The 27,188-nt window shown below is 43.1% G+C and overlaps 1 protein-coding gene across 1 annotated transcript in view; it reads left to right on the forward strand.

Moving 5' to 3' along the window:
- The first annotated feature begins 24 nt into the window (after window positions 1-24).
- Window positions 25-27,188, forward strand: part of LHFPL2 (LHFPL tetraspan subfamily member 2) — a 126,275-nt gene continuing 99,111 nt past the window's right edge. The window contains exon 1 of the mRNA XM_080973198.1: window positions 25-141. The gene's annotated coding sequence lies outside the window, so the exon portion shown is untranslated. The remainder of the gene's footprint in view (window positions 142-27,188) is intronic.

Here is a 27,188-nt window from a genome sequence, read left to right on the forward strand (position 1 = left end):
TGTAGTAATTTTAAGGGTGCAAATTATATGCAAACTTGTGTCTTCTTTTATTTTATTTTGGCAATGTGTAAGCAGTCACCCTGGAAGACCTAAGCACTGGATTCATAAGAAACGAATTTGAAGAAGAGGTGTTTTGTTTTGGTAAGTGCCAAATTGATGATGCTAAACACATAAGTATACACAGGATTTCAGTTCTATTAAACTGTGTATTGCATATCTAAACACAACCAATACTGTACGTTAAGTAAAAGATTTATTGCATTAGGTTTTCCAAGCTATAAATAAATCGTGAGATCACATGGAGGTACTGGGCTTCATCTTCTCTCATCCTTCATCACTAAGGCTGCAATCCCATGCATGCTTACTCAGCAGGTAGGTTCGACTGGGATTTACTCCTGTGTGATCACAAATCTTGACCTATGTGTATTACAGATGCACCAGGTTTGCTAATTATATTGGTCACCTCATAGATGAATTTCTGCTTCAGGGCAGGAATTTTGTTTGGGAACATTGGAAGGGCTGATACTAAACCTCTTGCTTGTGTTGTAATAATAATAATAGTAGTAATAGTAATAATAATAATTATTTATTATTTATACCCTGCCCATCTGGCTGGGTTTCCCCAGCCACTCTGAGTGGCTTCCAACAAAATATTAAAATACATTAGTCCAAACATTAAAACTTTCCCTAAACAGGGCTGTCTTCAGATGCCTTCTAAAAGTCTTGTAGTTATTGTTCTCTTTGACATCTGGTGAGAGGGCGTTCCACAGGGCAGGTGCCACTACCGAGAAGGCCCTCTGCCTGGTTCCCTGTAACTTGGCTTCTCGCAGTAAGGGAACCGCCAGAAGGCTCTCGGCACTGGACCTCAGTGTCCGGGTTGAACGATGGGGGTTGAGACGCTCCTTCAGATGTACTGGACCGAGACCATTTAGGGCTTTAAAGGTCAGCACCAACACTTTGAATTGTGCTTGGAAACATACCGTGAGCCAATGTAGGTCTTTTAAGACCAGTGTTATGTGGTCTCAGCAGCCGCTCCCAGTCTAGCTGCCGCATTCTGGATTAGTTGTAGTTTTCAGGTCACCTTCAAAGGTAGCCCCACATAGAGAGATAACCAGAGCATGCACCGCTCTGGTGAAACAGTCCGCGGGCAGGTAGGATCTCAGCCTGCATACCAGATAGAGCTGGTAGACAGTTGCCCTGGACACAGAATTGACCTGCGCCTCCATGGATAGCTGTGAGTCCAAAATGACTCCCAGGCTGCGCACCTGGTCCTTCATGGGCACAGTTACCTGCACAGTTACCCCATTCAGGACCACGGAGTCCTCTACCCCCACCTGTCTCCTGTCCCCCAAAAACAGTACTTCTGTCTTGTCAGGATTCAACCTCAATCTGTTAGCCCCATCCATCCTCCAACCCCCTCCAGACACTCACACAAGCTGAACATCTGCTGCAATCATAAAAAAGATAACCTTCCCAGCTGCTAGTTACCCTTCGTTCTGTCTGGGCTCTGTGATAAAGAAAGCTGCTGTGTTTTGTCTGAAGAGCTATAGTTAAAATAAGTACAGTCAAAGAGAAATTCTAGATTTAGATGTACAGATCATACTCTTCAGAAACCACAACAAGCTATACTAGCAAAGCCACGGCTTACTATGGACAAACGCTGGCATCCAAGGCAATGAAGAAAATATAGGTTTGACTGCATAGTGCCTTTCATTCTTAAAATATCTGAGGGCTCCTTATAAAGTTATGAGCTATACTACAGTCTGCTGCACAATACACTAAATCGACATGTTGGAGCTGGGCACATATTTCATCTTTGGCATACATTGTTTTATTTTATGTCTTCAGATTTAGCAAACAGCTCTGAGAATCAGCATAACTACAAGGACTCTTAATCTTTTTAAAAACAGATAATATTCTATGGAAAACTTAAAGCTCTGCCAATCAAACTGAACATATAAACAGAATGGGTTAGTACTAGATGACTATGATTCTGTTATTTATACAGCACTTCAGGGGGGTAGGAGGACTAAGAACGTCACATAGATCCTTTTTTTAAAAAAACCGCTTCAAAGTTTAGTAAAGAAAGCCTTCAGAATGTCAGCAGATTCCCTTTCTTCAGTGTTCAACTGGTGGGTGCTTATTTCTTGAAGGAGTTCAAGGCCCAGTTTATCAGCAGACATCATAGATTGGTAGGTTTCTTTACAAGACACACACACCCCTCTGGCCTGCCACCAAGGCCTATCTTACATAGCAGCAGTCAGTTATTTACTGTCCTTCCACTCTTCCCCTGTCTCTTGTGGTGAGAGGCTTCTAATCTAGTTATCCCTGTTCCACTTGCACACGTTCCCCCATATCTTTTGTCCCAGTTCTCTCTCTCTCCTCAAACAAGCTCCCTTACTCTCACTCTCCTGTCTGCTTCCTCCACCCTTGACACACTGCTTGTGGTGTTTCAAACCATCCGACATCCCTTGGCTCTCAGCCTACTTAGTGATGGGACACTGAGGGGCTACAAAAGTCTTCACCCTGGTCTTTTGCTTCTGGCCCAGTCTTTGCCTGTTCCAGCTGAGCTATAAAGAGGCCATCATGGCAGTCAGCCATGCTCGTCTCCTAACCCACCCACCCCATAATAAGATAGGTGTGGGGGACTGCAGCTCCTGGGCTCCCCTGCTGCCTTTCTATCTTTTTCCACAATGGCTTCCTTTGATTTAACTTTGTTAAGTCCTTGCCAACTAACAAGTATACAGTGGTACCTTGGTTTACAAACTCAATCCGTTCCGGAAGTCCGTTCTTAAACTGAAACCGTTCTTAAACCGAGGCACACTTTCCCTAATGAGGCCTCCCGCTTTTGCTAAGTTCGTAAATTGAATCGTTCGTAAACAGGACTGTTCTTAAACCGAGGTACCACTGTATTCTTCTAGGTACAAAACTGCACACTTAATTTGGTATAATACACATAATTCATCCTATTCCTCAAGCTTGGTTTTTCAACTAAACTTTTAAATCCTGTGTACACTCACTTGTGAGTAAACCCCATGAAACTCGCTGGACTTACTTTTGTGTAAATATGCATAGGATTGCACTGCAGATATTTAAAAGTTCAGAGTGTTCTGATTCCTCTTGCAATTGTTTTACTTAGTTGTGATTCCCCCCCTCTTTGACAGGGTGGATATTTTGTGTTTAGGAATTGATTACTCAGTCCATATGGTTCCATTCCTTGTCAGTTTCAAATGTTTTCCTACAGGTATAGGGTGGTATATAAATTCTAACAACAACAACTCTTTTATCCCAATTTTGCAGTTTTTTACAAGCACAGAATCCCCCCATAGATGTACCATTCCCTGTTTATCTGTTTGCTTTGAAACACAAAACCCCCAATAAAAACTAATTCTTAAAAAATGCAAAGAACCCCCACAATTAAGTTGTATAAACATTTCCTTGAAGTACGCATTTTGTACGTAATATTTCCCTAAAATACACATTTTTCTATGCCTTTCAATACATTTCCCTTATGAAACACACACAAGGAAGTTTGCAATCTGTTCCATAGTTGACCTGCATATACTTCTTTCTTCTTTGGCGATCACTCGTAGCCAAGTAAGATTGTCTTCCATAAACACGGTTTTAACAATGAGTCCGTAAGTCACTGTGGAGGCCAATTCTGGATCCACACGTCCTTCCACAGTGGGGACATTGGTTTCCGGATGGGAGTTGATCACGGTGTGGATTTGCCAAGCGGGCCTTCCTCTTAGCACGACCTTGCGTCCTGAGTTCAAGTGTCTTCAAAGCCCATGACACCTTTGGTAAAGGCTGTTCTCCAACTAGAGCACTCGCAGGCCAGTGTTTCCCAGTTGTCAGTGTTTATACTACATTTTTAAAGCTTTGCCTTGAGACAGTCTTTAAACCTCTTTTGTTGACCACCAGCATTACGCTTTCAATTTTTAAGTTCGGAATAGAGTAGTTGCTTTGGAAGACGATGATCCAGCGAGTGGGTGACCTGCATATAATGCTTGGACTGGTAGATCAGATTGGTCCCCTTCAAAATGCAGATGGAACACATTTTTCTCTATTTGGGAGTCAACTGGTTAATTAAATAGATGATAGCTTTCTTTCATTTATTTTCACTGATACGTTAACCTTATTTATTATTGACTTTGAAACACATTTCAATACAATCCATGTTAAAAACAACTCCCACCAGCAAATGAACTGGCTCAAACTATCCCCTTGGGAGCCTGTCTTTAACCCTAACAACTTCAGACCTGAATGAGAAATTACCGTACATTTGACCTCCATCTCTCCCCATCCCACTTCAATCTTGGCTGCCTTCGAAACAATCTTGTAAGGCATCATTTAATCCATTATTCTCAGCATGAGATTACTGGATTCCTCCATCGACTTGACTCCAACTGCACTTGCATCCACAGCTCCTATACAAATGGTGTGTTTAGAATTGATACAGTTTTTGACAAGGTACACATTATACTTTTAAAGCACATCCCCTCTCCAAAGATTCCTGGGGACTGTAGTTTGTTAAGGGTACTGGGAATTGTAGCTCTGATTAACTATTTCCCCCTTTGTCAAGATACACTGGGTTTGCCTGTTGCATTCCACCCCACAATGGGTGCAATCTATTTTCTTTGTTCTTAAATGAATGTAAGACCATAACTATAAATCACCCACTGCTTTGGATAACATTTTTCATAGTAGATAGTTCAACCTTTGGCAGTTTCTTTGAATATTCATTTGTTTTCTTGCTCTCGGTCATTTACTATTTCCTAAATATTCAGTTTCTCTGTATGCAAAAGAACAGTTACAGCCCCAATTAAGCCATGGGGCCAGAGTTACCTCTGCATCCAAACATCCTCCCTGGAATTCATATGAAGCTGCAGTGCACAAACTAATTTTCCCCAAGCACCATTTATTTCCTATAGTGTTCTTTCTTAATCAATGTGTTACAAATGTTTTCTGATCAATGCACTATGTCCATATCTAGCCTCCACTTCCCCCTAAGCAAGTGGCAACCCATTGGAGGAATCTATCAGAACTGCAGGAATGTCCAGTATCCCACTCAGATCAATAGCATCACTTTAACTGTTTTGACACCAGACATTATTTGCGTTACAGCTGCTTACTGCAGCCTGCGGATCAATCAGTCATACATTATTCAGCATTGCTGAGATCTTGATTGCTTCATTGCTTGAGGATGTTGTAATGACAAAGGAGACGATGCTCAAATGTGCGTGGGAGAAAAAACAACTTTGAATTATTAATTCTGCACGAAAGTTTAGATACAGGTAGTAAACATTAGAGGAAGTTTTTTGGTACCATTCATTAAAATAAGTATGTGCCACCTGTCTCTTTCTGGTGAAAGGCTCCAAAACTGCTCAACTGATTCATAATCACAAGGTGGTCATTCAGAAGCCCACAGGGTAGTGCAGGAAACAAAGGGTCCATTTTACACTGTTAATAGAACTTTGAATTTGGAGGCCTTTAATGACTACTTAGGTCAGAGGTGGGGAATGTCTTTCAGTCCCAATGTCACATTCCCTTCTGAGCAACTGACAGCCACATGCCGATGGTAAAAGCAACAAGTATTAATTTTACATCTGTACTGTAGGCTTATTTCTGCACACACTCTTCTGTCCTCTGGCAAGGGGCAGAAGGGGCTGGCAAGCAATAATCATGCTCAGAGTTCAAGGACACATTCCAGCCAGACAAAAACACTTAGGATATGATATGTATGCCTGGGAAAGAGTTCCAAGAGTCAGATGGGGGACCAGCAGAGTCACATTCAGCCCTTGCACCTGAGGCTCCCAAACTCTGGCTTAAGTATTGTTATAGGTTTGGGTGCCAGAGTTTGTAGGTGCAAGACACCCATGCTTCCTAGGTTTAGTAAATGTTAGGGTTTAACCAATACTTGGAGTATTAAGAGAAGGTGCCAGGTGTTTGATTTAGCGGTGTAGAAACACAGGCTAAACTTTTTTTCCTGACCAGGGAATCACTGAGAGATAAGCCATTAAGTAATAAAGACAAAGTCATGACCTGTTGAGATTGGCCACCAGCAAAGCAAAGACTGTGGCAGCTGCAAATGGGGGATAGTTAGTAAGACAGAAGACTAGTAGTTTTGGTTTTGGATTAGAGTTTCCCTGTTGTAAGCAAACGGGGGAAATTGTTTGCAAGCTTGAGAGGATGAGCCAGAACACAAGGCGGACTGTCTGTTTTAGGCTGCAGAGGCAGCAGTGGGGCAGATCTGGCCTCCCAGGAGCGAGCCACAGTCATCGTTTCTGCAGCAGCAGCAGCACCACCACCAGCAGCAGCAGGTAATGCATTCCTCAGAGGCTGGATCATTTGCTGCTGTGGATCCTGCTGCCTGAGGCAGCTGCCTCACCTCACCTTGCCTAATGGGTGGGCCAGTCCTGGCAGGCAGCAATTTGCCAAAGCAGTTAAAAGGTGACATGATGCATACTTCACACACACTTATAATATCTAAGCACTGTCCACTTTAGCTGGTGGTCTAGTTGCACACACTGAGAGATATGCAACTATATGTCAGGAAAACTTTTCTCTTGCTTTATAGCTGTATCTTCACTGCATATTCAAAGTACCATCCATGCAATTCATTGGGCCCCAACTGAACACTGCAATGTGGATATGTGTCTCCATTCTGATCAGCTGTGCATGAAGAGGCTTCATTCTGCATGAAAATATCTCTTGTGGGATTTGACCAGTTTATATATATATATATTTAGGACTGAGTTGATGACTATTATGATGAACTGTTTAGGGGGAGCGTGTTCCATTTATATCAATAGGACATATTTCCAAAGAAACAAGTTTATACTTGTCTGGGGTAAAAATCAGTTTAACAAGCCTTTGGAATACTGCTTGGTAGAAATAAAGATTGACATAGTCCACAACTGCAAATTGACCAGAATGGCTCATACACGCTAAATGAAGAACAGGAATGAAAAGCTCCCATTGTCCCACAGAGTAGCTTAGGGTTTTGTGAATTGTCTCAAATTACATCATTGCCCATCTATGTGGATAAAAGTCTGTTGTTTGAAGGCCAGAGGTTGCACACTAGCAGTTGTTACAGAGCCCATTTTCACAGTGTATAAACAGCTCAAAGCAGCTGTGTGGAAGTGTCAGCCTTTTGCATCCTAAATGGCTGGCAAAGTCAGTAACAGATTCCGCCTTAGAGTGTTCAGGCTGTGTACACACAAACCTGTTAATAGCACAAAAATGTTGTTTTTCTCACTCCAGAATCCCTTGTGCTTGTCCTCAACATCCTGCTTTCAATCTAGATGGATTATAGATCCTGCTGTCCACAAGGCTGGGTGTAGTTACTTGATACATATTTGAAAACCCTCCCCTTAATTAGGTTATCTGCACATTTTTCCTCCCTGCACATGCCCCGGGTGGACGATTATTGGTATATGCCCACCCACAATGTGATTGGGCAGATGTGGACACACTGCTGGGACTACTTAGATCTCTCTTTCCAAAATGAACACACTGTGAGGTAATGCAGAATCAATCCACAATGCGCTTTTATTCTTGGAATGAAACCAGTTTCTCAATAAGCACTTTTCAGGGGCAAAAAATATACAATGGATCTAGATTGTGTATGGACTACCTAGAAAAAACATGTACTCAATCTTCATTGAGTCTATAATAAATTCTCATGTGTATGCAGCCTTATTCTAAGCCACAATTTATTGCATTAAGGTGCAACACAGACAGTAGCAGGACATTACAGCTGGAGTTTTTTCCTTGAACTTGACTCAACTTTCTTTCTCCCTCCCCCAGATAAACTCCAAAACACCTCTAGCATTCATTTATAATTGCCTTAATTCATTCTAGCATTTTACAATAAGTTCTCAGAGTCTTCAAAATAACTTCAGAAATTCTGTATTTTTCTTCAGAAAAAGTACTTTTGTTCTTTTTAAAAAGGTGAACTGGTTAACCTTAAATAGTTCTGTAATTTATTATTCTTAAGTAAATACATTTACATTATTTGATGTATTACCTATTGCTACCTTGCATTTTTATGGCAATTTCATACTATATACATTTCTCTCTCTCCTGGTTTCTGAATCTCTTTCTTCTCTCTAATTGTTGGATGCAAGTTTATTTCTCAAATGGCTCTGGAAAGCTTTAAAGTTCTGTTCTTTAATCATCTTCACTAAATTATCTGGATGTGACTAACATCATCAAAAACCACAACATAAAACATGTGTATTCACTAATCACAATTTAGATAATGGTGAAAATACAGAGCAGATCTTCCTCAAACTTTAACCGGCTGGCAGAATCAAGTGCGAACAGGTAGTCCTTCAAATACCCCGGAAACAAACCACAATGGTGACAGCAACCACTTTGAATCGAACTCATAAACATACCAGGAGTCACTGCAGATTAAATAGCTGCAGAATCACATGCTTTGAACAATGGATCCCTATCAACAACCTGGCAGCAGCATTCTGAAGCAGCTGTAGTTTTCAGTCTTTAAAGATAGACCCACCTAGAGCATGTAACAATAGTTCAATATAGATATAACCAAAAAATGTTGCTACTGCATGTCCTTTTCTACAGGTGTTGGGGAAATGCACATGTACATGATGTGTCAGGTCTTTAGCTGAGAGTCATGGTGCATGGTCCAATTACCCATCCAGGGACTTGTTTTTATTATAGAAATAAAAAGTGGGAACTATCTAGGCAGGCTGTCATGTGTTATTTAACTATAAGTGCATTCTAGAACAAGATGCACGTAAAAACATTATTTTGTAGACAATTTTTATCTAGGTACCAGCAGGTTAACATCAACATCAAATACAAAACATAATTTCTATGCACATGGAAGTCACTTCCATGCAGCTGAAACATGTAGCTATAGACAAAAGACAATTTGTGCCAATTATCAGCTAAATTGCTATTATTTGTTCAATCTGTGGACAGAAATAATGTGTTATTTGCAGGAAGCATTTATAGGTTGGGGTCATATGGAGATGCCTCCTTGGCCTTCAGTTGAAATTAATAGCTTAGATGCTATAGCACAAGCTTCTGGGGCCAACGGGCACTCTTGAAACTTTTAGAAACTGTCATGGGCACCAGCCACAAAACAGCTGCTATGTGGCTGCACATCAGGAATTGGCTGCCACATCTAAATGCGCAGAAAGATATAAAGTACGTTTCCGAGCACAATTCAAAGGGTTGGTGCTGACCTTTAAGGCCCTAAATGGCCTTGGTTCTGTATACCTGAAGGAGCGTCTCCACCCTCATCATCCAGGTCTGACACTGACGTCCAGCGCTGAGGGCCTTCTGGTGGTTCCCTCACTGTGAGAAGCCAAGTTACAGGGAACCAGGCAGAGGGCCTTCTCGGTAGTGGCGCCTGCCCTGTGGAATGCCCTCCCAGCATACTTTTAAAAGACAACTGAAGGTGGCCCTGTTTAGGGAAGTTTTTTATGTCTGGCGCTGTATTGTTTTTAATATTCGGTTGGAAGGTGCCCAGAGTGGCTGGGGAAACCCAGCCAGATGGTGGGCGGGGTATAAATAATAAATTATTATTAGTAGTAGTAGTAGTAGTAGTAGTAGTATATAAAGCATCACAAAATGGTGCTGACTTGCCCCTGCATCAGTCCACTCAGCAATGAAGAAAAAGACACCTACACTGCCTACCACAGAAAAGAGCCTTTGCAGTTCTCTGTGCAGAATGGAAGAGAGAATACATTTCCAATCCCAGCTTTCCAATGAAATGTGGGCCTGTTTGAGCAGCTTTTCAATGTAAGAGAGGCTACACCTGTGCCAGTGAGTGCCAGTGAGTGGAAAAAATGTAGTTTCTCATGTATTGTAGATTGTAGGTAATATTTGCTGACCTCTTTCACGAGGGTGCCATAGGAGGTACTGACATGGATGCTATCGCCATAGGTGCTAAACTCTTATACAGTATGAGAACAACCAAATGCTAGTGGAAAAGAGGGGAAGGAGGAAAGAGAGGCCTCAATCTAGTCGTGTGCTGACCCTTCCAATGCATCTGTCTGAACGCAGTTGTTCTAATTCTTATAGAGAAGAATGACGTAACAGCACAAAATAGTTGAACACACTTGTTTGGATTATGGCATGAAATCAGCAGATATATTGCGGACACTTAAGTTATTACTATGGGGTATTTACAAACTCCTTGCTGTTTTATTATTTTGCATAATACTGCTAGAGCAGTTAGGAATTTAATTTCCTGCTCGCAGATCTTTTTCAGCAAAATACATGTGGATTTTTCAATCTGACATAGTATTCACCCCCTTCACATATGTTCCTCTGAGAGTATTCCACTATATTCAGCTGTTGGGGGTGGGTGGGGGAAAGACATTATGTCAGAATCGGCCCTGAGACACACCAGAATAATTAGTTTCTATTTGAAACTTAATAATTCTCTGTAGATGAGTGGTGAAGTTAAATTTAATAATACTGGGAAGCATTTGGCAGTGTTACGGTGTATCCCATTGCAGCATCAATGTCTACAACAGAAAAACTGAAGCTAGTCACAGTAAAATGTTCAGCATGATATATTATCTGGTTGTTTACACTAACCTCATTTCCAAGGGTTTCTTTTAACTCTTATTGGTCCAGTTGTGATGAATAACACAATGCACAATTATTTTGAAGCAGCGTAATAAAATGCATGGATCGAGCAACCATAGAATCATAGGATTGTAGAGTTGGAAGGGACCATGAGGGTAAATTTAGTCTAACCCCCTGCAATGCAGGACTCTTTTGCCCAATGTGGGGCTTGAACCCACAACCCCAAGATTAAAAGTCTCATGCTCTACCAACTGAGCTATCCAATCCTATGGCTGCAAATCTATCAGCGGGGACAAGGGGGGTACGCAACTGATGCTGGTAGAACTTCCACTGTGTCCTATTCCTCCTCTGGTGGAAACATACAAGCACTGTGAGAGGGAAGGATTTACCTGCTGACATTTACAGGGTTAAGAACTTAATTCGTTCTGGAGGTCCGTTCTTAACCTGAAACTGTTCTTAACCTGAAGCACCACTTTAGCTAATGGGGCCTCCCGCTGCTGCCGCACCGCCGGAGCACAATTTCTGTTCTCATCCTGAAGCAAAGTTTTTAACCCGAGGTACTATTTCTGGGTTAGCGGAGTCTGTAACCTGAAGCGTCTGTAACCTAAAGTGTCTGTAACCTGAGGTACTACTGTAATTCCATGGATATTGGCTCCTCTCTGCCACTGCAGTGACAGCCTATGAATCTTCAGGATAGGATTGCACCCATACTTAGAATACGAAGTAACTTGTTTTAGATTAATGGATCCATTTTATACATTTCTCTAACATTCTTTCCCAGAATATGTTTTCAACTGCTTTAAATTAATATTGCTGTTGGTGCTCACAGGCAGTGCATTCTGAACTTGTTTTAAAAAAGAAGTTAAAAACGCTGAACCAATCTGCCCCACCCCGACACCTTCTAGGTAAGCGGCTGCAATGTCGGAGGACAGCTCCACCACCCCATCCTCATCTCTCAGTAGTTTCTCAGGTAATCCAGAGCCCCAAAGAAATATATCGTGAGGCTCCCCAAAATTGGTGACCCCTTAACTAGAAACTGCACCGCACTGTTATATCCCATAACTAAATGAACATACATTGCACAGAGCATCCGCTTGGCGGCTCCCTCTGTAAACACTAGTGTGCTGGCAAAATTCTCAGTTCAAAAATTAAACTGTGTATGCACTGCCTTATTTTGCTAATAGTTGCAGCCATAGATTTTAAAGGGACAGGGAAACCTTAATGACTTTTGAATGGCCACTCAAAACTTCACCAAACCAAAGAAAGATTTGGTTTCTAAATAAGTCCAAATAAACTACAGTGGTACCTCGGGTTAAGAACTTAATTCTTTCTGGAGGTCCGTTCTTAACCTGAAACTGTTCTTAACCTGAGGTACCACTTTAGCTAATGGGGCCTCCCACTGCCGCCACAGCATGATTTCTGTTCTCATCCTGAAGCAAAGTTCTTAACCTGAGGTACTATTTCTGGGTTAGTGGAGTCTGTAACCTGAAGCATCTGTGACCTGAAGCGTCTGTAACCTGAGGTACCACTGTACATCAGTTTTCACCAAAATTGGAAAGAAATATATGATACTCCTTTTCAAAACTGAAAAAAGTGAATGTGTCCATTTCCAGCACTTCTTATGTGGCACTGTTACAGGCAATGTTTATTGTTTTAAACCACTTAGAATAGTTGTAAACTGCTTAGAATTTTGTGTTTGTGTGTTTTACAATCAAGCAGTATGTAAATTTTTACATAAATAAAACATAGGGCCAGTTCTGCCACATTTGTAGGCCTCATTGGGTGGCTTATGTATGCCAAGTTTCAATTTATTCGCTCAACAGGTGTCTTTTTCTTAATAACCCATAAAATACTGAGACTTATCAGGCCACAACAGCAAACCACCAACAGGATCATAGCGCACAATGTATACACATATACACCCACACTTAACACAGTGCTGTGTTATATTTTTCCTCTTCCTTTGAGGCACAGTCTCATGCTTTGCTTGCTGTTTTCCTTTCCCTCTGAGACAAGCGAGGAGGGTGTCCAATAATATCCCAGGGACACGACTGCTGCTCAGCACGGCACTCGGTTTCCGTTTGGTGCTTTTGGCAGCGTCTTCGGCAGGGAGGCACCAAGCTAGTAGTACCATTAACGTCTCTCTCTCTCACTCACTCTCTCTCACACACACACATCAAGCAGGGAGAGAGAGCGCGCGCGCGCCAAAAAGTAGCTGGGCTTGGCGGGAACTCCCTCGCCTCCCGCAGCAGCCTCTTCTCCTGCCCAGTGCTGGGTTTCCCCGAGGCCAGCTTCGCCGCGACCGTTTGCTTCGTCGGCCTTGCTGTCCCCTCTCCGTCCCTCCCTCATAATGAGCAGCAGAGACGGAGTTCCGTATCCCCCGCGGCACGCGGGCCTTTCTTCCTCCCGCCCGCCCCAGCCGTGCTCCATGCATGAACCCTTTATTGTGTCTGCCACGCTCACTCCGCCCCGCCCGCTGCTGGGAGCCGTGGGGCCTCCCTCCTATCAACACACACAGCCGCTGACCTCGTCCCCCGCCTCTTGGGACGCTCTGCCTTGGCTCGCAGCGCGGGGCAGCCTCGCTGCTGACCAAACCCTGCGCTTCGCCGCTCCGAGTCGGGAGCCTGGCGCGGTCTCTCCTCGGATGGGCTGTTCCGCTTTCACGTGGGAAGGCATTTCACACGTGTATTCCCGCAGGGACCTCGATGCCTTACATCTGCCCTTATCCTGCCCCCTGATCTTTTTACACCACCTTGAAGAAATCTCCCTCAGAAAGAGTACCTTCCCCATTACCTCACGCACTCCTATCGTTTTTGCCTCTTACTGTACACCACACACACACATCTGTACAGACAGCAGGCATGTGTATATTTTTCCCTTGAAAGGTTTTCCACCCTCGTTTTCCTTTTTTACAACGTCGTGACAAACAGATGAAAGGAACACTTCCATGTCTCGGGGAGAAGGGAAGCTGCGCGTATCACTCCTCAGACTTCAAACTTGCGCCCACTCTCCCCCCCTCACCAAGCCTCACATTTTACCTCAGGAACCTAGCTCCCTGACCCCACGACAAGAAGTCATGGGGCGCCCCTCGGGTCTTCCCCTCGGGTCTTCTTCGAGCTTCGCAATTCTTGCCGGCTCTCTTGCTGTGCGCCAAAGTGTGTGAATGTGCGTACATGAATATAATATTCCCATCCAACAGAGGAAAACTACCTTGACATTTGTTCCCCGTGTGCTCCTCCTTTTTGTCCCTCGACCCCATACCCCCCTCCTCGTACGTTGACTTGGGCCCCGCATCCCGCCCTTCCCTCCCAGACCTCCCTCCTTTCCCCTTTGGTGAGGGACAGTCCTCGTCTCGCAATCGCTGGCGGCTTCTCCTCAGGGCGCCCCAATCGCTCTCCAACACTCTCCCTCCTCCGCCGCCGGCCTCGTCCCCCCTTTTAATCCACCGGCTTTGGGAGGAGAGAGAAGAGGAAGGCAGACGTTGGTGGGGGACGGCCGTGTCGAGTGGGCTGGTCCAGGGCAGGACCGAGCGAGGAGGCAGCCTCGCTCCACACCGCTCCTTCTTCCCTCCCGCGGGAAGCTGCCGAGCAGGCGAGGTCCCTCCGCTCCTCCTGGACTGGCCGCGCTGAGGCCTGCGGAGGGGAGGGAGGACGGAGGGGGACGCCCGCGCTGAGGTGGCCGGAGAGAGGCTGAGGTGACGGAGACGCCAAGCGCGAGCGCGCTCACGGCCGCTTCCTGCCGGGCACCGGGGATTTACCAGCCGGGGGAAACCCGCGAGGCGGCTGCGGCGAAGTTGCACCCTTGGTAAGTCCGAGGGGAAGACCGTGAGGGGATTTCCTTTCCATTCATTGGATTTGCGCGGGGAGAGAGGCTGGCCGGCCAGGGAGGCGCTGGGAATGGTGGCGGCTTTTGCGGAGCAAACTTCCCTCCATGTGCTTATCAACTTTAGATGTGAGGAAAATAAAGGGGCGGGGGGGGGAGTCACGACGACCGTGTCTCGCCAGTGGGGGGGGGGGGAGCTCCGCTCTTCCTACGTGCCTGAAAACTGAGTGTGGAAAAGTGTGTGCCTTGGCGTGTTCGCGCGCGCCTTGCTGGCCACTGGCTCAGGCGAGAACGACCCTCTCCTCTTTAGCGAAACAAAACTGGGGGAGCCCATTCCAGTGATTTCGGTGGGTTTTGCTTTAAAGTAAGTACGCTTCGGCTGGCAGTCTTCAAACTTCCAGCTTCTTCGTTCCAAATCCCAGCAGCCTTCCGGGTTATTTCGGTGTCTGACCGTGTGGGTGTGGGAGAAAAAAAGGCAGTGAGGATCTGCTGGAGGAGCGTCCTGGAAACAGCTGCAGAGAAAAGCTGGGATCCCACAAACAGGTTTAGCAGCGGGCGATCAAAAGGGTTTCTGTCCTACCACGAGGGGAACGTGCGCGTCTAAACACACACAGCGCCAAATCCACTTTAGCCTCTAGCACTGGAACTGGTCAGATCACTACTGGGGGAGAAGAACCCAGAGAGCACAAAACTTTGCAGATGCTACATCTACGGCCTTGTAGCTGAGCTGCGGAGCCTGGAGCAAACCTCGAGACTGCGCCCTGACTGCACTGGAACACTCCGGGTTTGTTGCTGCTGCTGCCGCCGAAGCCCCTTTCCCTCCCATCTGTCTCCGCAGCCGACCAAGCAGGCAGATAAATCTGCCAGTCGTTTTATTGCTCTGCCGCCTGCTGTGGCTTTCCAGTGTGGAAAATGAAAGCCGGAGTGAATGCATTGTTCGTTCCAGAGACCCTTAATGGTTGGGTCGCTGGGAGGGAGCCGTTAGCTTTTCTCACATGCACCCCTTGTTGGGAGTGAAGCGCTTTCTGCAATACTGATCACCCTATGTGTGTGCGAGAGAACTCTTGCATTCTTTTCGGCTCTCTTGCCTGCATACATCATAATGGGAGGGGGATTTTTACAAGTAGCTGTGCTTCTCCAAACTGATTCTCTTGTTCCTGTTGCATTTTTATGGGAACTGTTATGATGGCGACGTGCAAAACAAACACAGGTCAGATGGTGGTTCCACTAATTTAACTTGCTTGCATAAAGGTATGGAGCCTCTTGAATTACATTGTTAACATTTGGATTAGTTGCTTCCCATCAATCTCCTGTTTTGTGGTATAGTTATTACTAGTGTAAGGAAAGTGCAGTAACTATTTGCATAGAAGCGTAATAAAATGTGTAATTATTTCGGGAAGAGTGTTGGCTTAGAAACCTGGTTTTAGGAAAGCAGTGTAGTACACAAGACAAATCAGAGAACTGCAAAACGAGCAATACTTTTATCTGTTCCATCTTCTGCAGTTTTATTTTTCTTTTGAATTCTGAGTCAGTGCCTGCTTACTCAAAATAAGTCCTGTCAAATTAAGACTGAACTGCAAGCCAATGCTGTATGAAGGATGCAGTCTAATGCACACTAAGTAAGCAATGCAATGCACTCTTACTTGGGAGTAAGTGCATTGGTTTGCAGGCTTAAGTGTGGGTTTGATTGCAATCCAATGCCATGTGAAGGATGCAGTCCTTCACCTGCTCATTGGCTCTGCATTCAGCTTTTGTGTACCAAAGCAACATGCATTGAATGGAGTAGACCTGGTTTGTTGGGGATTTTATTAAAGTTGTACAGTGGTCTGTTGTTATGTGGAGTTAAAAACAAACAAACATGAAATCTAATCACTTCAAGAAATGTAGTGATGGACAACGCTTATTAGTAACTTTTTATTGCTTACTATTACTGTGGCTGTTTTTGTTTTGTAGACTTTTTTAAGAGGCTAGTAGTGTTGGGAAGGCAAAGGGTAGAATAAATAACATTGTTGCACAGAGAAATTTTAGGAAGAGCTGTTTGACATAGCATACATTTTAATCCCCAGTGGAGGATATTGGACTAATATCAAGTAAAACATTGGCATTAATGTGTTCTCTTACAAGCATCAACATTGATCTAATGTCATAGCTCTTATACCTACTTAGGAAAGTTGCCAGGGAGTTGGCAACTTCTCAAGACACTTTTCAACTAATGTTTGTGTTACTCGCTGATTGGGTCAGGAGGAGGAGTAAGCAAATTTACTCCATATCTTTGTATTTGTGTGTAGAATGGACTGTAAACACTACTATTATGTGCTTGTGTATGTTTGCACATCTGCATCAGGGGTAGCCACTGTAGTGTTCTCCAGATGTTGCTAGACTACAGCTCCCATTACCCCTCACCATGTTGGCTGTGGCTGATGAGCATTGTAGTCAGGGCCGGCCCACCCATGAGTCAAGGTGAGGCAACTGCCTCAGATGGCAGGATCTACCAGGGTAACAGTTCCCGGTACAAACACTCTGCCCCATCCCCTTGTTCCTGACATAGGTCTTTCCTCATCCCTTTTTCCTTGACACATTTTGCAGTCCACCTCAGGTGTCAGAATGTCTTTGGCTGACCCTGGTTGTAGTCCATCAACATCTGGAGGGCACCATGTTTGCTACCTCTCATTTACATACACACACTAGTGGGGAAATCCCCTTTTACAAATGTTGAAGCTGTCTTCTGGACTGAAGAGTTCCACAGGTTGAATACACGTAAAGGAGGACAGAGCTCCAGTATAGCATATGTCCATAAGAGGGGATTTGGTAGGTGTAGCTTGTTTTGCAGAGATGTTAAAAGTTTGAGGAAATTTCCTTTGCTATAATGAAAACACAGGTTTTGTTCTGGTTCCCTTATGGCTATGTGCTCCTGTGATTAAAAAAAGGGCCAACAGACAAGCCATCCTGCTTTTTGCCTTATTTTTATTTTGGAATGGAATTCTGTGGTTTGTACCAGACTATGGGAAGTGGTAGCATTCTTGGCTGCTCTTTCTACCAGTGCAGTTCCTCTTTTCAATTTGCATGAAAAAACACCTGATCCTCACAAGGCACACATGCTTTGAGCTACTCTTCTGCTAGCACCTTGTGAGTCTGCACAGTAAGGCATAAATGTTGTGCACTGATGCCAAAGTATTCATCTACCTACCTACCTACCTACCTACCTAATGTGTCCTTTTAAATAATAAACATTGGGGAAATGTACACATTTTTCTTATTTTGCATAATTCTCCAGCATTTGCCATTTTGCACAATTTGTTTTGATTTTGCTCAATGTGGGTGGTCAATGTAGTGCTCTAAAGTGATATTCACAACTACTGTTTAAGTCACCCAGCGGCAGAGGAGCCGCCCATAGGGGTGAGAGCAGGGTGCACTGTGGGGCCTCCGGAATCTGCCTGCCTCCTCCCACTCAGCCGCCCTACAGCTGGAGGGGAGGCAGCGGGTGGACTGTTTGGACAGCGCAGAAGCTGCACACACCCAAACCACCGCGTCTCTCCCAGGAGAGATGAGTGGCTCAGGTGCGCTGCAGGCCCTGCATTGAGTGCCGCCCGGCATTTTGTCGCCCCCCTCAGTGGTGACACCCGGGGTGGTCCACACCCACCGCACCCCCTTCTTCCACCCCTGAAGTCACCCTCTCTGGCTTCTGAGATTTCAATAGGCATTTGCCTGCACACTTTTCATTCATGTTTTTATAGTAGCATGAGTTAAAGTAGGGATAATCATTTTCATTTTCTTCCATTTTCTTAGGAGTAATATTGGTGGAGGTGGGGCTTCAAACTCGTAGGGGACAGGGATAGATGGGACTGGAAGGAGGTGACTTCTCACCATTTGCTTCAGGCAACAAAATGCCTTGGGCCAGCCTTGGATGGGACCTCAGTCAAAAGTGGATGGGGCACTCCCTATTCTGCACTAGTAAGCAGTGCTATTTTTCTAGAAGAAGAGATGCTGGAAACCACCACGAACGTCTCCCTTGTTCTCATATAATGGTAATGGCGCCCACCTGAGAGGTGCTGGAACTGCGTTTGGGTAAGTTCTGGCTGAAAAAAAGCCCTGCTAGTAAGGAACTGTGATATACACACATCCATGAGGATTATGAACCAACTTAATGCAATGACCCAAGTCACAATTAGGGCATTTGTTTCCCCTGCATATTTCATCTTTGCCTGCCTTCAAGGTGTAATGTCACAATTTTCACTAGGCACAAAAATGCTTCAAGAGCAGAATAGCTTCCCATGAGGATATAATCTTTGTTTGGTAGGAAGTGCCGTGATTTCTAGTAATCCTTTGTCACTGTTGGAGATAAATCCAGAAAAACAGGAAAACTTTATCAAAGTTCAGTTGAAGGGCGACTGTGTGTAGCATTACAAACATTAATTATTAACATTCATAGCATTATTAATATTCATTGATGTGTGAAATTCCAGCTACAACACAGGAGGCAATATGTATACAGAGGAAGATGTATATTTATTGAACACTCCTTTCATATTTACTCATTGCATCTTTTCATTTCACAACACAAAATGTCCCAGGAATGAATTACAGGTGTAAGTTACACCTTTAACATTGATGAGCCTCAAATAAGTATAGTTCATTTTAACTTTAATTTTGACTTTCAACAGCAATTATATTGTAACATCTTCACAAAAATGGCCCATTCGGAAGTTTACTGCAGTTTATCCCAGTTTTTCATTGTGGCCATAATTAGGACAGGTGTAGTGAAAACCTTTTTCTAGCCTGAAATGTAGCTGAAATGGTTACTTTGTATGTTGATCTGGTGAATATGCCTTAATGTAATCATAGCCATGCCTTCTGTAAGTTAACAGAACTGGTTTCATTCAGCCTTAAGTAGACAGCTGTGGGTGACCCATTCCTTAACAGCTGTGCCACTTCTTGCAGTATCACTGAATGCATATGAATTTTCCTTTTGGATAATTCATTAAGGGGTATGCTAGCATATAAGACTTGGTATGTCATACCTATCTAGAAACAAACCAAGAGGCTTTTGGAAGAGCAAGCAGGGGGAAACAGCCTCTCAGTTTTATGGGGAAGTGAATTGTAAAACACATGCTTTTATTATCTGTGTCTTCCTCCAGTTGCATATGGCCAGAAGGTGGAGATAAGTGTGAGATATTACTGACTCTGTATTTACTTCCTTTTATCCTTTTTGGGTCGCTTGAAGGGTGCACTGCTTTATTCTTGTGCCAAATTCTCATTACTTTCTTGACACAGTTACACAAAATAGAGTGTTTGTGATGAATGGCTGGAACCTGCTTGGTGCTTGCTTTATTGAGACTCGTAGCGATCCTCATAGTCAAAGACTCTAGAACATTTTGAACACAACAGATGCAGAAACCACTGGCAGGGACTGACATTCACATCCAGGTCCTAGGACGCGGTTTGAAGGCACATGGAGCCACTACCTTGCTGAAGCTAAGCAGCTTGGGGTGTAGTCATTGCTTGAGAGGGTGACAATTGGAGAACCACACGTACACCACCTTGCTTCCATGATGGAAGAAAGGCGGAGTGTAAATGTAAATAAATAAAAACAGGTGAAGAGGAATGTCTGCAAACATGAGGTCCAAAAAAGGACATGGAGTTTGGATCAAGGTAGTGGTTAACTTAGAAAGAGATTCATCCGTTGAAGAAACACATGTGAAGATTTATTGGAAACCAAGACAGGACTCAGGAATAAAAGAAATATGGCATGCAAAGAAAAAGCCAGAACTTGAAAAATCACAATTAAAAAGTGATACCATAGCAATGTACTTTTCTGTGCACTGTTGCACAGATAAGGCAACCATCTAATATACATAAGAAGTGCAGTCAGTCAAGAGTTAATGTTCTTGGTAGCCAATAAAACCTAGTGGCAAGAAACTGAATCTCATTTGTTTCTAGAAGACATGAACATTCTCCATGTAGCTGTAAGTAGCTAATTCACTGGCAAATTGGGAGCTTGCATCTGCACCATGGTATCCCTTGGGAACCAAGTTTTTCAAGCCCTTGAGAATGAAGAAACTAATGCTTGTGGTATGGATATGGTCTAGGTCAGATCCACATAAGACCTGTTGGTGGCATTTAGTGAGAAATTCTGAACCCAGCCAGGGCAATTGGCTCCAGGATAGCGTACATGCCAAATTGCAGCACCTGAACATATCACAGTGTTCTTCTACCCTGGTTCTATGCTCCCCAATTACAGAACAAAATTACTAGCCAAAACCAAGACTGGAGCATGAATAAAAAGCTTGGGATATGGCTACCAGGAGCTCTGTGGAAGTTACACAGGCAATCTGCCAGCCTGACTGAAAGCATTTTTAGACACTATAACATTGTTGAAAGAAGATCCATGACATCTGGATCCACTTCTGGAGCTTTGATCTATATGTTTGGCTCTTGGAAAAAGCTATGTGATGTACTTCCCCATGTTTCCTTTTCATGGCACTTAAGATTGTTTCTATGCAGAAAACAGATCTAAGCAGCTCCAAGCCTAAGGAACAAGGTAAGAGGAAGCATGGGATGCAGCCACCAGCGAACTGTTGCAGTTGTACAGCCAGTGTTCAGAATGACCATTTTTAGGAACTAGCATAGTCTTCCTATATAACTGAGAAAATGCAATTCCTTCAAGATAGGTCCAATGACCAAAATTTTGTTGTAGTCCCAGAATGAGTTCATTACAAGCAGCGGCTCTACGACCACGAAAGACAGCGCTTGTTACCTCATACTCTGAGATCCTGTTCTCCTGAGGCCTTAGGTATTACAACACCCTACAGAATCTGTGCCAAATATCTAAAGGATCTACTACTCCCTTCCCACTGAAGAGCCTTTATGCTCGTGAGATTAAATGCTTTCCCTTCTGCAGTGACCAAAGGTAGATTCTCATATACCTCATATCAAGCCTGTCTGTGTGCCTGCAACCAAGAAGTACCTGATTCAATGGACCACATTCTCTTCTATTGCTCTCTACACAGTAGACCTCACCAACTGATGCTGAGCAAAATGTTGGACCTCTGGCCTAGAATTCTGAAAAGAAGTCAAATGAGGTTTCTCCTGGCAGATTGGGACAAAGATATCACTGCTTTAGAAGCTTTCTTATTAGCCACAATTTTACCCAAAAAGGTTCCCAACAAACCATCCTTTCAGGGAACTGACAGGGCGAAGCAGAATATCTAAGTGCACACGATCACAGTGTGACCTTATGATCCTCAACAGCTTCACTCTTGTCCTTTTAATTATCCCAGTGACCTGAAAAGTTTTATACTGTGATGCCAATAAAGGGATTTGATTTGATAAGTTATACCTGGCCAGAAAACAGTGGTCTTCTAGTTGCTCCATTGTGAAGATGAATCCATCATTGTTACATCTCCTCTGGAGAGAATAATCTAGTCTGGTTAGCTGGGAACAGTTTAGGCTAGATGGAATTAATTTCAGTCTGAGAATGTGGATGAGGTTTTAGGAGAGGTTCAGCTTACCACCAATATTCTTGAGCCTTTCCTATTTTGGCAACTTTTGTCAAGCTAAAGTGAAATAATTAGGTAAGTCCAGGATGTGACCAATGCCTCTTTAAGAGAGAAAATGGTTCAGGCCATTCTGAAGGAGGCAGTGGCGAGCCCAATCCTGAAGAAACACTCACTTGACTCTGTAGAATGCAACAACCATTACCTAGTTGCAAATACAGCTTTTGGGATGAATATCTTGAGAATTGATTGTACCCATTTCAGTCTAGCTCCAGGCTAGGGTTTGACACTAAGATAATATTGGATGCGTTGATTGCTTACCTTTTTTCATGAAGAGAGGCAAGAGGAGTGAGACTCAGATTATTTAGATACCATTGATTGTTATGCTCTGTGGGTTATTGAGAATAGGAGACACATTGTTATGGTGGTTCTGCTCATATTAGAGGGCTGGGTCAAGCACTTTTACAGGTGATGTGCATTATAGGTTGAATTATGTTTCGTAAAACTGCAATACAGATTCACCATGTGGAATGATCTAGAAACCTTCTGTTACTGAAAAAGTGAATTCTTGTATAATTTCTTCAGAAGAGAATTCTGAGAGCTTTTGTGAGTTCCAAGTTAGAACAAGTGCTAACTTCCTGTTGATCAATGCAAGTTGATGCAATACATTGTGCTGAAGAAATGCCTTTTCTTTTTGTATATCTAAGTTGCAGAAATTGCAAAGATGCCTCTGAAGAGCTAGTGATTTACTCAGAGATATACACACATTTTCGGATTTACTGAGCCAAAAGCCTTCAATTTGTTTTCTTTGTAGTTTTAAGCTCCTGTTAGTCAATGTCTGCTGAAAATTACTATGTTTTCTTTTTAGAAATCCCAAAGACAGCCAAATTAGATCATGAAAATAGTATTGTGTTGAGCCACGATCATTGTCATCCTGATCTGATTGCATCTTTGATTTTCTCTCTTATTGAAGGCTTACTACTTACCTAAAATGACCCCCTTCTTACTATTTATTCTGTTTTTCATGAAGAGCATAGCTGGGTTTCAAGGGGGAAGTTAAGAAGGTTGCAGAATTTCTTTTAACGATTGTTTGTTGAACAATCCGTGGTCAGTCTTTCAGATGAGCCGTCCTGGTTTGCTTGCCCCACACCTACTCTTCCAGGCAAGGGAGACAATGGAATGCTGTTGCATATTATTTGCATGCACGTTCTTCTTTGTAGAGCAGGGGTGGAGGACTGCATTTGTCTGGTTAGTCAGAACAAAACTCCCGCCCACCTCACCACAGGCAACTGTTGACAGGTGGGCAGGTCTATCACCCAAAGTCATTTGATGCCTGGTGAATCTGGGCCTGCTGGAAAGTGGCAGGGCTTACATTTAATGCTGACTCTAGAAATTTGTGAATGCAAGCCCAGCTATAAAACAATAAACTCCTTTTGGAGTCTTGAAAAAGGGCAGAGATAGGCTGGATATAGTATAAGACCATACATTTGCCATGTTCCACTTAATGTTTAGTCATAGTTTGTTGAACAAGCTATGAACAGTTTTGCAGATGAGCAGAGGAACAGTGGTAATCTGATTGTGGTTTCCTTTTAGGCTTTTCTAGCATTCCTGTACAGTTATTGCCACACTGTATTACCAGCTCCCTTATTATTGGCAGACTGTACAAATAGTGTGAGGAATTGTCCTCAGAGATTTTCAGTTTCCCTCTGTCTCCTGCACAGACACACCCAACAGTGTCTTGAGATCAGAAATTCTTAAACTTTTCCCTCTACCGCAGTGGAATAAAATATTTTTTGTCTGCAGGACTCCTGCCTGAATCTCCATTATTATTTTTTAAAAAAACAAGTTATTTGCTAACCAAAATGTTGAATTTGTGGAATCAAAGGGCTAGCTCTCCCAGTCATTGTTGCACAGTTAAGTGAAGTGTCTTGCACTCACAGGTTAAAATTTCCCAACAGTAAACCAGGGAGAATAACTTAAATATAAAGTAGAAAATGTCAGTAAGCAAGTATAACAATCAGAGTAGCTAGCTGAAAGTTAAGTTAGTTATACTTTCAAAATTCCACCCTGCAGAATTTTTCATAAGGTAGCAGAGAGGCTCCTTTAAATGTCTACTCCCTATAAAACAGCTGTGAAACTAAGTGAGGGAGCTTGAGAAGAAGGCCTTCCCATGGAAGAGTTGGGTGGGTGGTGGGGAAAGTCTCTTGTTTTTGGTTTGTTTGTTTTTTTGTTACATTTTGAAATTTATTTTAGTGAGTTAAAGTTAAATAAGAAAAAGAAAGAGGATATATAAAAACATTTTAAAAAGCAGAGGAAAACAGCACATTTTCCTCTGTTGTGAGTCAGAATGTGAAGAAATTACTCCCATCTATAGGAAAACATCACCAATAGTTGTTTAGCCATGCTTCCATTTTCCAGGTTCTTTTGTCTTATAATGATGTATCACTTATAAAACAAGCTAAGATTTGTAAGCAAGCAACAAACCATAGTTTCAATTTGTGATTAGTTGCCTGAAAATAAACATGATTAGTTGCCTGGGGCAGGTGTGACGTTAACATATGAGAGTGCTGGAGGTGAAATAGTTAAACAGGCTACCCAATCAGGACCCGGGGGTGGAGTCAGAGGGATTATAAAACCAGCTCTGGGAGGGGCAAAGGGGAGAGTTCATTGAAGAGTTTGTTGGGAGTTGGTTGGAGTGGGAGTGAATTGGGATAGAATTTGTGGGTAGGTTGGGTTGGTGTAGCGCAATAAGCTGAGTCAGGAACAGTTAGGGGCTAGGAAGACAAGTAAATATCTGAGAGGTGGTTTAGTGAGTGAGAGCAGGTAGCGGAAGTTATAGGTCTGGATAGACCCCCCCCCCATGAATGTAGTTGACCGATACCGTTTATGAATCCACATGCTTGTTAAACTGCAATAAATAAACAGAAGTTTATGTTCCAATTTAACCCTGACTGGACTCAATATTGTACCAGGTAGGGCCTGGGTGGTGGCAGTGAGAAATAAAGTGGTGGTACAGGGATCAATAGACAGTGAAACGTCCGGGGACCCTGTGTGATTGCCACAGAAGGTTCAGATATTCAAAACCATAACAGGGTTAAATGAACCATGGGTGTGATCACAGCCATTAATTTGTCCTGGTGAAAGACAATGAAAAGTGGATGAGACAACTACTTACTTCCATTTAAGCATGATTCATAAGAAATGTTCTGGGATATTTACAAAATAAATGAAAACAACATTTAAACATTTTGCACTTTTCCCATGGTAGCATATACTAATTCTACATCCAGAATTTTAAACAGTTAATAATTTGCTGATAATTTCATATAGAATTTCCTGAAGATGGCAGTAGCTCCCTTAAATTATTAAGAAGTTATTGGACACATATTTTGGCACTGGAAATATATAAAATATGATTATTCCCTTGGGTTTCTTTCTTTTTTGCTGTTAAAAATCCTTATTATAATTTCAGATAACCGAGTTTACAAGTATTCAGGTAACTCCTGTATTTTTAATCTACTATACTTTTTTGTTTTTTATTTAATTTGCATGTAAGAATACTTACTTAATTTGCACACAAGTGATTCCATCAAAACACTGCAATAGTGTTTACCAAGCAAGTGAAAGATAAACAACTTTTATATATATATATAGACGTACCCTGTGTGGATATTTTTTATGGGCAATTAATTACAATTTTTTATTTTACTGCCACCACTGCTTCCCTTTCACCTGTTAAAAAATCATCCCATTCCACTCTCAATGTACATTGCAAATGCACCAGTTGCTGTAATGTTCTGTGTCTAGAGTTCATTCTTGCTGTGACATGCCTAGTGAATCTGGGTTTTGACTTTTGCCACCAGCTCTTTAGTTTCCTGCGATCCTGTTAAATTGGGCATAAAGCATAATTAATCCAATGGGGAGTGAGTGTTCACTGGAGACAATGGATAAGGAAAGGTATTTGGAAACTAATGATGATGGCTGGATGAATTTAAATGGAACCATTCTGTTGGTGCATGTGTGACGGACAGCTGAGCTAGACTAGATTCCAGTGATGCAATGCCTCAGAATTCCACCAATGTGCTGGAGCCTCTCTCCCTGATGGGCTACCAAGACAGCTAGCTAGAGGGTGTGTGGGTGTGGGTGGAGACAGCACTTCGGGAGAGAAAATAAAAAGGAGCAGTTTCTGAGAGAGTATTCAGATGGTTTTAAGGTGGTTTGAGAGAGAGCTGGAGGGAGAGCGCTGAATGAGTTGGTTCTGTGTGTAACATCTACTTTGAGGAAAATATCTGCAGCTAGAGAAAGGAGTCTCTGAGCTTGGATGCAAAGATGGTGTAGTGCCTTGTGAGAGTATTCAAACAGGGGTCAACTGGAGGGCCGAGTTTGAGCAAGGAGAAGCAGAGCTGTGAGGAGCCAGTGATCTAGCAAGAGAAGAATCTGAAACCAGTTAAGAGGGGGTGTGGTGATCCCCTGGTTCCGTTACACCGCTAGAAGTACCTCAGGGGTGTGACTGTCAGAAGGTGGGGAAACTGCCAGAAAGTACCACCTTGTTTGAGAACCAAAGTATTAGTTATTGAGGTGTTACAGCTTAATACTTAAGTTTAAGAAACTGAAGTAATAACTCAAAATAAGCTAAGCATTTACCAACTAGTCCTGTAACATCTAACTGAAGAGTAATAACTAAATAAGCAACTGAAGTTTACAAGAAGCTGTGTGTTTACTACCATGCTATAGAAGCCTGTAACAACCACTGGATTTAATACAATTAGTTACCTGCTTCCTAAAATACAGTGGTGCCTTGCAAGACGAAATTAATCCGTTCCGCGAGTCTCTTCGTCTTGCAATTTTTTCGCCTTGCGAAGCACGGCTATTAGCGGCTATTAGCGGCTTAGTGGCTATTAATGGCTTAGCGGCTTTAAGAAAAAGGAAACAAACTCGCAAGAACTCGCAAGACGTTTCGTCTTGCGAAGCAAGCCCATAGGGAAATTCGTCTTGCGGAACGACTCAAAAAACGCAAAACCCTTTCGTCTAGCGAGTTTTTCGTCTTGCGAGGCATTCGTCTTGCGGGGCACCACTGTATCTTATTTCTTGACACATCATTTGTTTTACCAACTTTGTTCTGTCAAATGAATCTTTCGCATTTCCTCAACTTTTGCCTGATTATCCAAATATCAAAGTTTTATCTCACACAAAACCCCACAAGATAACCTGTGGTAGTTTTAGAGTATAGAGTTATACAGTAGTGGGAACTGCCTCAGCATGATTTTGTCAAATCTGTTACAGCTGCTTCTG

This window comes from Podarcis pityusensis, assembly GCF_964106645.2.
Source record: "Podarcis pityusensis genome assembly, chromosome: 11".
NCBI classification, from domain to species: Eukaryota; Metazoa; Chordata; class Lepidosauria; order Squamata; family Lacertidae; genus Podarcis; species Podarcis pityusensis.